The sequence below is a fragment of the Canis lupus genome, chromosome 24 (genome assembly GCF_011100685.1).
Source record: "Canis lupus familiaris isolate Mischka breed German Shepherd chromosome 24, alternate assembly UU_Cfam_GSD_1.0, whole genome shotgun sequence".
Taxonomy (NCBI): domain Eukaryota; kingdom Metazoa; phylum Chordata; class Mammalia; order Carnivora; family Canidae; genus Canis; species Canis lupus.
Window position 1 is genome coordinate 10,459,535 of NC_049245.1, and position 12,477 is coordinate 10,472,011.

Consider the following 12,477-nt stretch of genomic DNA (forward strand, 5'->3'; position numbering starts at 1 on the left):
AATGAATAAAATGTGAAGCTCTAGAAATGCCATCAGGGAAATTAAAGGTCCCTAATGGCAAAAGGCAAAGGCTATTATTATCATTCAACTTTTGCTGTAAAAATAGAAATACACATAGGACACTTCACATATATTATTATTATTTTTGCCTCTCTAGTAAAATATAAGTATAATATATAAATATATATAACATAAAATATAAGTAACAGCCCCAGTGAGTGTGGAGACTGACACAGGGCTCAATCTCACAACACTGAGATTATAACCTGAGGCAAAATCAAGAGTCAGACACTTAACCAATTGAGCCACCCAGGCACCCCTATAGCATATTTTAAGCTACAGGGAAGACTATAGATATTCATCACGCTTGCAAAGTAACTTAAAAGTAGTCACACTGGAGTCTGCCCTTCTGAATATATTTTACTCTATTAGCCAGCAATAACTAATGGAAAGCTTGTGGTTCATGTAATCCATTCTTCCTTTGAGAAATTCCCCATAGGGGAATTTCAGGCCTGATAATAATGTGTTCTGGGTCCCTGGACCTATTTATGAGTTACCATTGGCTTGGAAGGACCTCTTGAAAGCCTTTCAGTATAAGAGTTAAGTACTTCAGTACAAGGATCTGTGTATTTTTTCCAGTCTGGTGCTGGAACCCCTAGATTGCCCTGGAAAAGGTCTGTCTTCTCTGTTGGCCCATGCAGAAGTAAGACTGAAATCTGGAAATAGCCCAGATCTCAAGGCATCAGTTCCTCGGGCCTTCCCTGTCAAGGCCATTTTCGTGGTCTGCAGAGAAAAGGTTAAGAGCCTGTGGAGAATTTGGGCAATGTGTCTGTGGTTGTTTTGTTCATAGGAGCTCCTCAGGGGAAGGTATTATGTCTCATTGAGCCTGACTTCTGCACAGACTGAATACTGAGTATGGTAGAGACAGCTTGTGTGGACACTTAATACTATATCCTTTCCTTATGGACACACAGCTAGACATCATTTCCCAGGAAGTGGAGATCATGCACATTAGTTATCTATTGCTATGTAACAAATTACCTCAAACTTTAGCAGCTTAAATCATCATATAGTGGTAATCTCACAGTTTCTGAAGGTCAAGAATTCAAGAACAGTTTAGCTGGGTAGTTTCGGTTCAGCCTCTCTCAAGAGGTTATAGTCAAGCCTTCAGCTGAGGCTACAATTATCTCAAGGCTCAACTGATATTAGACCATCTGCTTTAAGTTCACTCACATGGTAGCTGTTGATTCCTTGCTGGGTATTGGCTAGAAGTTTTCCAACATGTAGGTCTCCCCATTAGTCTGCTCACAACATGGCTATTTGCTTTCCACAGAGTGAGTGATCCAAGAGAGAGCAAGCTCAAGATGGAAGCAGAAATTCTTTACAATATAATTTTGGATCTCATACCACCATTTCCACTATAGCAATGTGAGAGAGGACTACAAAAGATGTGAATATTAGGGGGCAAGGATCACTGGAGTCTATCTTGGCACTGCAACTGGGTTCTGGCCAACAGAATATGTGTGGAAGTGATGTATGTATGCTATTCCCAAATCAACATGTGGAAAATATCCTCCACAATCCTCCATGTCTATTTCCTAATTAACCAGGTGAATATTAACGTCTTTAACCAATCAGAGGAAAATGGAACCAAAAGATTATAAGAGCTTACATCCATGATTGACCGCACAGAGTAGGGCAGACCCTCTATGACATAAGGCAGAAAGAAACCATTAGTCTGTAATATTGCTGAAATCCTTTCTTTCTTTCATTTCTGCCTGCCTTCCTTCCTTCATTCCTACCTTTCTTCCCTCTTTCCCTCCTTCCTATTTCTTTTAACAGCAGCTGGCTTCCCTTAATTATATATGTGTACATTACAGCAGTTAGCTTCCCCATATGTGTATGTATGCATTTCAATCAGAATTTATATATTTTGATTTCTCATAGTTTTATTATGTGCTGGCTAATATATTTGATTTGTGCAATTTTTTTTTGTCTATGCTGTTAGTATTGACTGTTCCCTTTAACGTGTAGAGTTTTGAAGATCAAGAATCCTGTATTCTATTTTGTCTCTATCTCTCTCCAGCAACCAGGTCATTATCCTGCACTTAGAACAACTACTATCCACAGATTGACTGCATGCAAGTTTATTTCAACATAAGAGAAAACATGTCCCATGAAGTCTTAGCCCAAAAGTCTCATTTCCAGTATTGATCTAAAGAAGAAAATATTGCAAGTCTTAAAACTTAACTTTATAGAGAAGAGTCAAAATTTCAAGATATATGTTTAGCAAAGCCATCTTCTGGAAAATAAATGCATAATTTTATACAATATATAAAATCATGTAAAAGCATATTTAAACCCAATTATCTCTGTAGGAAAGAAATATACAATGACACTTTTATTTATTCAGGCCAACCAAAACTTTTATTGAGCACCAACTATATTCAGTAAGCATCTATAACTTTACCTCTTATATAGAATATATTGCTTAGTAGAAGTGTTATATTTAAATATATTTTAATATCATATATAATTATAATATTTAATATAGATTTAATATTATATAATTATTATTTAACATTTATACTATATATTTCCAAATATAATATTGGAATCTACACATGTAGGTGTCCAGAGTTTTATTTTTATCAAAATGGTTTACATTGTAACCTTTCACTGCATTAGATTAGCATAAATGACACTATCCCCATCCTCCAACTCCCAGAATGAAAGAGGAAGGCTTTTTTCATTTCCTGAACCAAAGAGTTTCAGATTTTTAGACTAAAGACATAAACGAAGTGTAGGAAAAATATTCACATCACTTAAAATGAGAGATCCCCTTGGAAAGAATATCTTGATTTCAATGTTTCAAAAGTAATTAAGAGCACAAGCCTGCTGGCTGTCTGTGACTCTTACTTTTTATCACTGTCTGAAAGACAGATGAGGCAGGGCACCAGCATATGAAATTCCTGACAGATTAACTTCTGGGGAGACAGACCAAAGTAGAAACCGCTATTCCATTTACATGGAAGTAAGAACAAATATCAAATATAGCTTGTTTTTAACTAACATCAACACATCCGGTAAATAGAAAAACTATAGTAGCCTTGTAATTGGGTTCAGACAGACCAAGAATTCAGGTATTTTGATAGAATTACTTGTATTTTCTATTTGAACACCAAATTCAATTAAAATGAAATGTGTATTGACTCAACTTTCTATCAGGTCCTATAATTGGAAGCTCTGAATGTAATACCCTTTTAGGTATCAAATCACAAATAACAATCCTCTCTGTGACACAAATTATTTGCCCTTGTCAATTAACCAATGGCAGAATTTTTCTCAACTCTGATTACCCTGAACATTGATAATGAGTTCTCCTTCCAATTTTTATTGATTTCTTCCTCGCACTATAGAAAACTATTGATTTCTGTTTTCTTGTTCAGTTACTAGTTGAGTTTATCTTTCACTTGATTTCACTTAAAGTGAAACTTTTTTTATTGGAACACATAAAAATCCTGTAGAAAAAAAGAGTCAGGGCCACTTAAACTTATAAATGTTTTGGTGAAAATTCAATGATACCCTTTCTGAATTATCTATAGTGAATACTATAAAGAAATGGTGAAGTTCTCACTCGCTGCCCCCGACCCCCAGCCCTCCTCATTACACACATAGGGATACCATCTGTGTTGTAATCATTACAGAATTTAGGTTTGGGGAATAAAACTTACAAAGGATGATAAAATCAAGTTTGCTGCTACAAAAAAACAAACCTAAATATACAAAGCAACCTCCACACATGCTTGCATACACACACATATGCAATATATTCCTCAGAGAGATGTATAATAGTGGGATTATTTTTTATTTCAGGAGAGTTTTTGCATGAGAAAAAAGTGACTCAGGGTGACAGAAGGCCCATGCTCCCCAAGGACTGAGGAAGATGGCTGTGACTGTCCTAGGGATGGAGGTGTCCTGCCTGTGCACAGTCCCTTGCAGTATTCAGGCACTGCCCAATGTGGCTCATGATAAATATTTACAATAATGTCCTCAATGAATTATGCCTTCCCATGTCCAAAACGCTTTGTGATGTGACTCTGCCACTACTCCTCTCAATATGAAGTCATGAATCTGGTCTGGTCTTGGGACTTGTTTAGACCAACAGAATGAGGTGCCAAATTCAAGCATTTGGAAACTATGCTTATGTTTTCACCCTTTGAAAACACTCTGAGACCATCATGGTGAGAAGGCCAGAATGAAAGATCACATGAAAAGAGATGCCAAATTGCTCCATGTCCTAGATAAGCCAGCACCTAGCCAACTCACCTGATAAATGTCATTGCCCATGTGAGCCCAGGTAAGACAGAAGAATCACTAGGGAACCCACAGAAATAGAAGAAGCAATATATTATTATGTATATTTCTTTAACTTTTTAATTTGAATTAATTGTACATTTATACAAAAATTGCTAAAATAGTGAGTTTTCATGTACCCCTTACTGAGCTTCTCTTAATATTATTACCCCATACAACCATAGTGCAAAGATCAGAACCAGGAAATTAATATTAATAAGTAAGGACCTTATCCAAACTCCACCCTTTTTTTCCCACTAGTGTTTTTTTTTTTTTTTTTCTGTTCCAGGTTCTAGTGGAGGATTCCACATTTCATCTAGTTTTTGACTTGAGAGTCTCCTTTTATCTACAATAGGTCTTCAGTCTTTGCTAGTCTTTCATGACTTTGACACTTTTGAAGAATATTGGTCAGTTATTTTGCAAAACATTCCTCAGTTTGAGTTTGTCTGAGGTTTCACATTTTAGGAATGAAGTGATATCCTTCTCAGTCCATCCTATCAGAGGGTACATCCTAGTAATTTGGCTTATTACAAGTGCTGTTCACCTTGACCAGTAGATTAAAGTGGTTTCTTTCTAATTTCTCCATTTTAAAGTTACCATTTTATTAACTTCAGAGTTAATAAATATCTTGGGAGAGATATTTTAAAAAATGAAAAGAATCGTTTTGAGCTACTTAGTCCTGTAGTGGTTTATAAGAAATAGGTAGATAAACAGATGCATATAGAGATAGATAGATTATATATAGATACATAGGTGATAGGGATGCCTGGGTTGCTCAGTGGCTGAGCATCTGCCTTTGGCTCAGGGCGTGATCCCAGGGTCCCAAGATCGAGTTCCACATCAGGCTCCCTGCATGGAGCCTGCTTCTCCCTCTGCCTATGTCTCTGCCTCTCTGTTTCTCTCATGAATAAATAGATAAAATCTTTTTTAAAAATTAAAAATAATTAAAAAGATACATAGGTGATAAAGATAGGTAGATGACAGATAGATAGATAGATAGATAGATAGATAGATAGATAGATAGATAACTGATACAAAGTATAAGTCAGGTTGGGATTTCTGTTGGGGAGGTGAGACAGTCTGATACAGGGAATGGAAAAAAGAGAAAGCCTATGTGTTTGAGTATCTATAGCAGTCTTGTGATGGATTTGTAGGTGAAGAGATTAGGACTATTCTGGTACAACAATATAATATTTGAGAACTAGAAAAAAGAAACAGGAAGTTTCTCTTTTTTTTTTAATACAGGCTTAAAGATGTAACGTTTGACTTAACACCTGAGTGAGGAATAGAAATATTTTTAAATTACTTTTGGTAATTTGGGAACAATGCTATACTTTTGGTGACTGAAGTACTTTTGGGCATGTGGGGTCCCAAGATCTATTAGGGTTTTATGGAAGTTTTTGGTTTTTATTTCCTTAGTGGGTAGTTATAGGAGGCTGAGGCTATAGGCAGACCCAGACATTCTTTAAACAATGTCATTGTAATTGCTATTATTTCCATCACATAGATGAATAAGAGTCTACTTATTGGACAAAGCTCTGCCATCCATGGACAAAAAACAAGGTAGGAGTAAAAGTCAGAACATCATTTCTCAGACAGAAGATGGATGATCTGCTTATTACTTCGTAATAAGACCTATACAAGAAGGATCTGGCATGACATGGAATATGAACAATTATAACTGCAGCTAATGATAGAAGAAATGCATAGGTACCTAGGAAGTTGTAGGGTAGAATCACAGGTCTTTTTATAGAAAACTAATATTTACTGAGTTCCTTGGTACTGATGATACAGCAGAATGCTAAACAGGTAAGTTCCTTGTATTCATGGAGTTTAGATACCTGTATAAGAGTGCTTCAATAAACAGATGCATTATTTAACATACATTTTAGATAACTCTATGCAGTTGCAAAGATAAATAAAGCTGGACAGAAGCAAAGAGAGTAACAGGACAGGGGCAGTTGCTATTTTAGAAAGAGAGGTCAGGGACAACTTGCTGAGGATGTGGTATCTGACTCCAGAGGTGAGAGAAGGCCATCACAGGAGCCAGGCTGAGAGTCACTCAACAGGTAGATGAAGCCCAGCAGAAGGAGCCCAAAAGCATGCAACATGGCAACACATAGAGGTATGAGGCAAGCAATGTGTATTGAGGGAAATTCTTAGTAGATAAAAGAACCAGCTATAGTCCTAAGACAAGGTGCTCAGCCTAGGATCTGTGCACCACCTGAGCCTGCAAGTAGATTCTGGGAAGTTCAGGAATTTGGGTTAGAAAAGGCTTAAGTTGAATTGGATGTAATTTACTGTGTATGAAAACAGATCAGCAGTTTCTAAACATTTCCTCAGAAGCATTTTTAACTTGTTTTTCAAATGAAATTTTCTGCATAACTCTTTTTATATTTTAAAAAAATTGCTGCATTTCTTTGACTGAAGTAAGTGTCATGGTCTCTGAAACTCTTACTCCTGGTCAGCCCTTGAAAGCCCAGTTCTTCACAGGGCACAGTTTGATCAGTGCTTCTCTCATTCCTCTGAGATGAATACTGCCCAGCCTCACAAGCCCAAAAGTAGGAATACCATGAGATTTTGACTACAGCAGATGGGGCAATGTGCATTAAGGAGGTGGGCAGACTGTGTACTTGGCGTACTCCCCTATGTGTGTGCACAGCGATTCTTCCTGTCACCTCCCGGAATCTCCTCTGATCACGCTTACTTTGACCAGCTACTTGACAATGACTCAAGCAGCTAGGTATCAGCCAATCCAGAATACCTCAAAATATCTTGTGCTAAGCCCTTTTAAAAAGTATTTGTACCTTAGAAACGCAGACACAAACTTTATGTATGTATTATTTTGGGGGTGAGGGGTGGTGAATTTTCCTCTACCCATTACAATTCTTTTAGCTGGTATTAAGAATTAAATTGACATAAGACAGATGAACAGGAGAAAATCAAATTTAATTATGTATGTACAAAGAATATGTAAGAATGTGAGGCCCACAGACAGGCAGGCAATTGAGGCTTAGAAACCATTAGAGCTAAAGAGAAAGGGGTAGGGATCTGGGACTTAGAAGAAAAACAATTCATAAGAAAAGAAAAAGAAGCAAATATCTGGTAAACAAATATTTTCTGGCCATACAGAAACAATGGGACATAGAAGGGAATTTTAACAAACAGACTTTGGTAAGTTTCTCCTTGTCTACCACACCTAGCTCATATTATGCTATAGTTGTCTATGGCGATAGCTCCCTTCCTGGAACAGGTCCTCCATCTAAATTCTTTAAGGCAGTTAGGGAGGTGAAAGGCTGTTCCAGAGCCTTCTGTTTCTTAACAATAATCAGCCTTAACTAATCCACATGACAGAGAGACATATTTTAAGGTGGCAAATTTTGTTCCTCTGCAGTACTACGATAAAAAAAAAAAAGAAATGCAGACAGTATTGATCAATGGCATAACACAATTTACCCAGCTTAAGAAAATGATTTATTCAGCATTCCATAAGAATATATAATTATCCATTGACATGAAGATCATTTCCCAAGCTCTCTGTACCATGTGTATTTGGGAAAAAAATGACAGGGGAAAAAGTAAGTGGAGACATGGGGCAGCTTTTACTAGTCCTTGACTATGGTTTGCTTATTTAATTTACAATGATCTCAAATGATTTTTTAGAATGGCTGTCACTAGAATTTAGATCTTTGACAATAAATCCCATCACTAAGTATTTCCTTAGATTTTGTTAAAAGCATTTTATTGTCAAATTGAAGTCTTTAAGGAGCAATCATCTATTTAGAAATATATTACAACAGTCATAAGTTCCCTTCTTCTTTAGGTTTCTCAAGTGAAGAATTATTGCAATTGTGTTTCTGGAAGGTGCATACAAAAATCACAAATCACGGCGCATTCACAAGCCTGTCATGAGCTTTCCAGTAGTTAATGTAAAAAGGAGATGAAATTTCACCAAAATAAAGGGGAAGTTTCTGATAGATCTATCTAAGGTGAAAATAAAGAAAAATAATTTTAACATTTCCCATTACTGGAGAGGGTATAGGCATAATTTTTTGAAATGCAAGAGCTATATTAGACTCTACAATATAACAATCTAAACCGTATTAAAGGCTTCCCAAAGTAGTGCATTCACTTTCCTTTTCAGCTCCTTTTATCAACTATTAGTTCCCTAAGAGATGATTATAAAAACCTGTTGATTGCGCAAAGGTTAGATTACTGGACTTATTGCAGGAAAGTAGAATATGTACCCTCACAAGTCTTAACAGTATATAAATAGGGAGAAATAAAGGGAAGGTATGTATAGGATCTTAGGGCTGGGTGGTCATTTTTAAGGTGGATTTTGGAAGGTAGGTGGCTGATTGAGATTGGGCAGAATTTATGGCATAAGTGAATTCCTGAACAAAGCTTGTGAAGCTCTTGAAAGAGTTGATAAGCATGTTATTAGTGATGACATTTAGGGAACTTCAGTTGCTTCTGGTCTTATTCTCCTGGAAGAAGTATTTTTCTGGAGCAAGTAGCTAAGCTATTTTGCTTGTTTTCAATACTGTTTAACATATATAGAGAAAAATATCCCAGTCTCAATATTGTTTAACACAGAGACAGGAAATTATGGTGATTTCAGCTCTTATTTCCAACCCTGTAATTCTGTATTTCTTTTCTTTGGTATGGCAACATTTCCAGGAAAGTAGTAATAATGATCAATCTCATTTTTGACTTTCAAAATCCTCTGTTTGTTACTGATCAACAATTTACATATACAATCAGTTTTCTTCTTCACATTGTATTGGATTTTATCATTATATAGTTACTAATGACTTTTGTTCATTTAATAAACACATTTGAGAGCACATTTTATGTCAGTTTAATCATTAAAAAAATAACCAAAAGTAAACTTGTGCCCAAGATGAATAAAGGAAAATATACCTACTGTAAGATTCTGAAGCCTCTAGTACTCACTTAACAAATGACTTTCATAGAGAGTTGAGTGATGTTTTTTGTGTGTGTGTATAGGGGGATGGTGTGCATATGACAATACACAAGTGTTTAATATGAGGCTAACTAGATAACTAAGAATCATGGAGGTTATATCTAGTTGTTTGGGGTCATGTCGACTCTCTTTATACTCTGCTTAAAATCCCAATTTTGACTTCTAGTTTCATCTCTAATATGTAAAGAGCTTAGACATCATCAGTCCTGTATAATAAGAAAAAGATGAATAAACTAAAGCAAAAACTTTTCTTGAAGCTATTGATAATTTGAGTCATTCATAGTGCACAGTGCCACACCAAAATCTGGAGAGACAGATGCATCTAGAGAACCTCAGCCAATATCTACTTACCTGGAGCAGAAGCTGCTGGAGCCATGAACAGTGGAAACACTCAAATGGGCATTTGGAAGAACTGCTGGAAGCTGAGTGTGTACTGCTTTGAGAATGCAGAGTTTCCAGGGCTGCAATCTTAGGGTAGACCCTATACTTTAATGCATTTTACTTCTAGAGCCCCACAAGTTCTCAGGGTACAGAATCAAGAAAGATCCCCTCTAGGTTCTGGTGCAGGAGATGGAAGTCGAGCAATCTGTGAAATATGCCCAGACCATTCTCCATAAGAAGGCAGACTCTGCAGGAAAAAAGACTGCCAGAGCCTCATCCCAGCTAAGCAAAGAATGTTCCTCCCACACTCCAGCTCCTAAGAGACTTCCTGTTCCAACTAAAAGGAAGGAGAAAAGCTAAGAAATACTTATGAAGATCATAGTCCAGGGACACAGGAAGATTGAATTCACTGAAAGATTGAGATTTAATCATAAGGTTATGGGACACTTCCATTCCACCACACCTTACCACAACACCAATAGCACTCTAATATAATAACAGTGGGTTTTAGCAGAAAGAGCTGAAAGATGCAGAATTATGAGGAGGAGTACTTATGAAAAGCCAAAGTCACTAGGGGAGATCAAAACAATATAGCAATAGCAAATATTAAACACAACACAACTCCTAGACAGATCAACATAAAACCTCACACTATGGGGTGCCTGGGTGGCTCAGTGGTTGAGTGTCTGCCTTTGGCTCAGGTCATGACCCTGGGTTCCTGGGATTGAGTCCCACATCGGGCTTCCCACAGGGAGCCTGCTCCTCCCTCTGCCTATGTCTCTGCCTCTCTGTGTATCTCATGAATGAATAAATAAATAAATAAATAAATAAATAAATAAATAAAATATTTCAAAAACAAAACAAAAAAAAATCTCACACTAAAGTCCTATTTACATCAGTTCCAACTACCTGATGTATAATGTTTTCAACAAAAACTTGAAAGGCCTGTTAAATGCCATATATATATATATATATATATATATATATTACACACACACACAGACACATATAATATATGCAATAAGATTATATATGTAAGGGGGGCGGGGCAAGATCGCGGAAGAGTAGGGTTCCCAAGTCACCTGTCCCCACCAACTAGATAACTTTCAAATCATCCTGAAAACCTACGAATTCGGCCTGAGACTTAAAGAGAGAACAGCTGGAATGCTGCAGAGAGGAGTTCCCACTTCTAACAAGGTAGGAAGATGGAAAAAAAAATAAATAAAAAAGAATCCAGTGGGGGAGGGGTCCCCGCGAGGAGCCAGGCTAAGGCCAGGAGGCGAGAGCCTCCAGGACAGGAAAGCCCAGTCCAGGAGAAGCAGGAACTTTAACAGTCTTCCCAGATGCAAAGACCCTCACAGAGAACTTGGGCAGGATCCCAGGAGGAGCAGTGGAGCCTCCAGTTTTCTGGAGTCACTAACAGAGGAAGTGCGCCTTGGGGGAGAGTGCGCCACACCCCACAGGTGGAGCCTGGAAAAGGGCTGGAGGGCGTGCCCCGCGAGGCCTGGGGAGCAGCTCAGGCAGCGACTCCAGGCAGAGGGGGCTGCAGCCCAGGAGCGCGATTCCAGTGGCACAGGCCCCAGATCCCAAGGCAACTGGGGACACAGTCCAGGATCCTACACTCCCCCAGGAATAGGCGGAGGCTGGGAGGGCCCAGGACAGGGAAGACGCTCCTGCCTCCCAGAGCCCCTGAGCTGTGCAGGTCAGCACCCCTGTCCCCAGAACATGTAGGCCAGTGCAGACTGGGAGCTGCAGCAGTTACTGCGGGAGCAAACTCTAGGGCTGGACGGTTGGCTGCTGCCAGTCTTGTGCCGCCTGGTGTCACCCTGTGCCTGGGAGGGTCCGGGCCACCAGGGAACAGGGGTCTCACAGGATAAACAGCTCCCACTAAGCCATTAACCTGGCAGGGGGTGGGGCAGCTCCCCCAGGTGCACACACCTGAGAATCAGCACAGCAAGCCCCTCCCCCAGAAGACCAGCTGGAAGGACAGGGGAAGAGCAAGTTCTTAACCAAGCAGCACTGGAAAGCTCCAGAAGTCGAGGGATTTACAGTATATAGAACCAGAGGATACCCCTCCTTGTGTTTTTTGTTTTTGTTGTTTGTTGTTTCTCTCTCTTTTTTTTTTGTTTTTTTTTGTTTGTTTGTTTTTTCTTTCCTTTTTCCAGTACAAATTGTTTTTAGCCACTCTGCACTGAGCAAAATGACTAGAAAGAACAACTCACCACAAAAGAAAGAATCAGAAATAGTACTCTCTCCCACAGAGTTACAGAATTTGGATTACAATTCGATGTCAGAAAGCCAATTCAGAAGCACAATTATAAAGCTACTAGTGGCTCTGGAAAAAAGCATAAAGGATTCAAGAGACCTCATGACTGCAAAATTTAGATATAATCAGGCCAAAATTAAAAATCAGTTAAATGAAATGCAATCCAAACTGGAGGTCCTAATGATGAGGGTTAATGAGGTAGAAGAAAGAGTGAGTGACATAGAGGACAAGTTGATGGCAAGGAAGGAAGCTGAGGAAAAAAGAGAAAAACAATTTAAAAATCCTGAGGAAAGGTTAAGGGAAATAAATGACAGCCTCAGAAGGAAAAATCTATGTTTAATTGGGGTTCCCGAGGGCACCAAAAAGGACAGAGGAACAGAAAGTGTATTCGAACAAATCATAGCTGAGAACTTCCCTAACTTGGGGAGGGAAACAGGCATTCAGATCCTGGAGATAGAGAGATCCTCCCCTAAAATCAACAAAAACC

At 38.4% G+C, this 12,477-nt stretch overlaps 1 long non-coding RNA gene across 2 annotated transcripts in view; it reads right to left on the reverse strand.

Moving 5' to 3' along the window:
* Positions 1–9,998, reverse strand: part of LOC119865619 — a 224,629-nt gene extending 214,631 nt beyond the window's left edge. For both annotated transcript variants that reach the window (XR_005377560.1, XR_005377561.1), the window contains exon 1: positions 9,695–9,998. This is a non-coding gene — a long non-coding RNA (uncharacterized LOC119865619). The remainder of the gene's footprint in view (positions 1–9,694) is intronic.
* Positions 9,999–12,477: the final 2,479 nt, after the last annotated feature.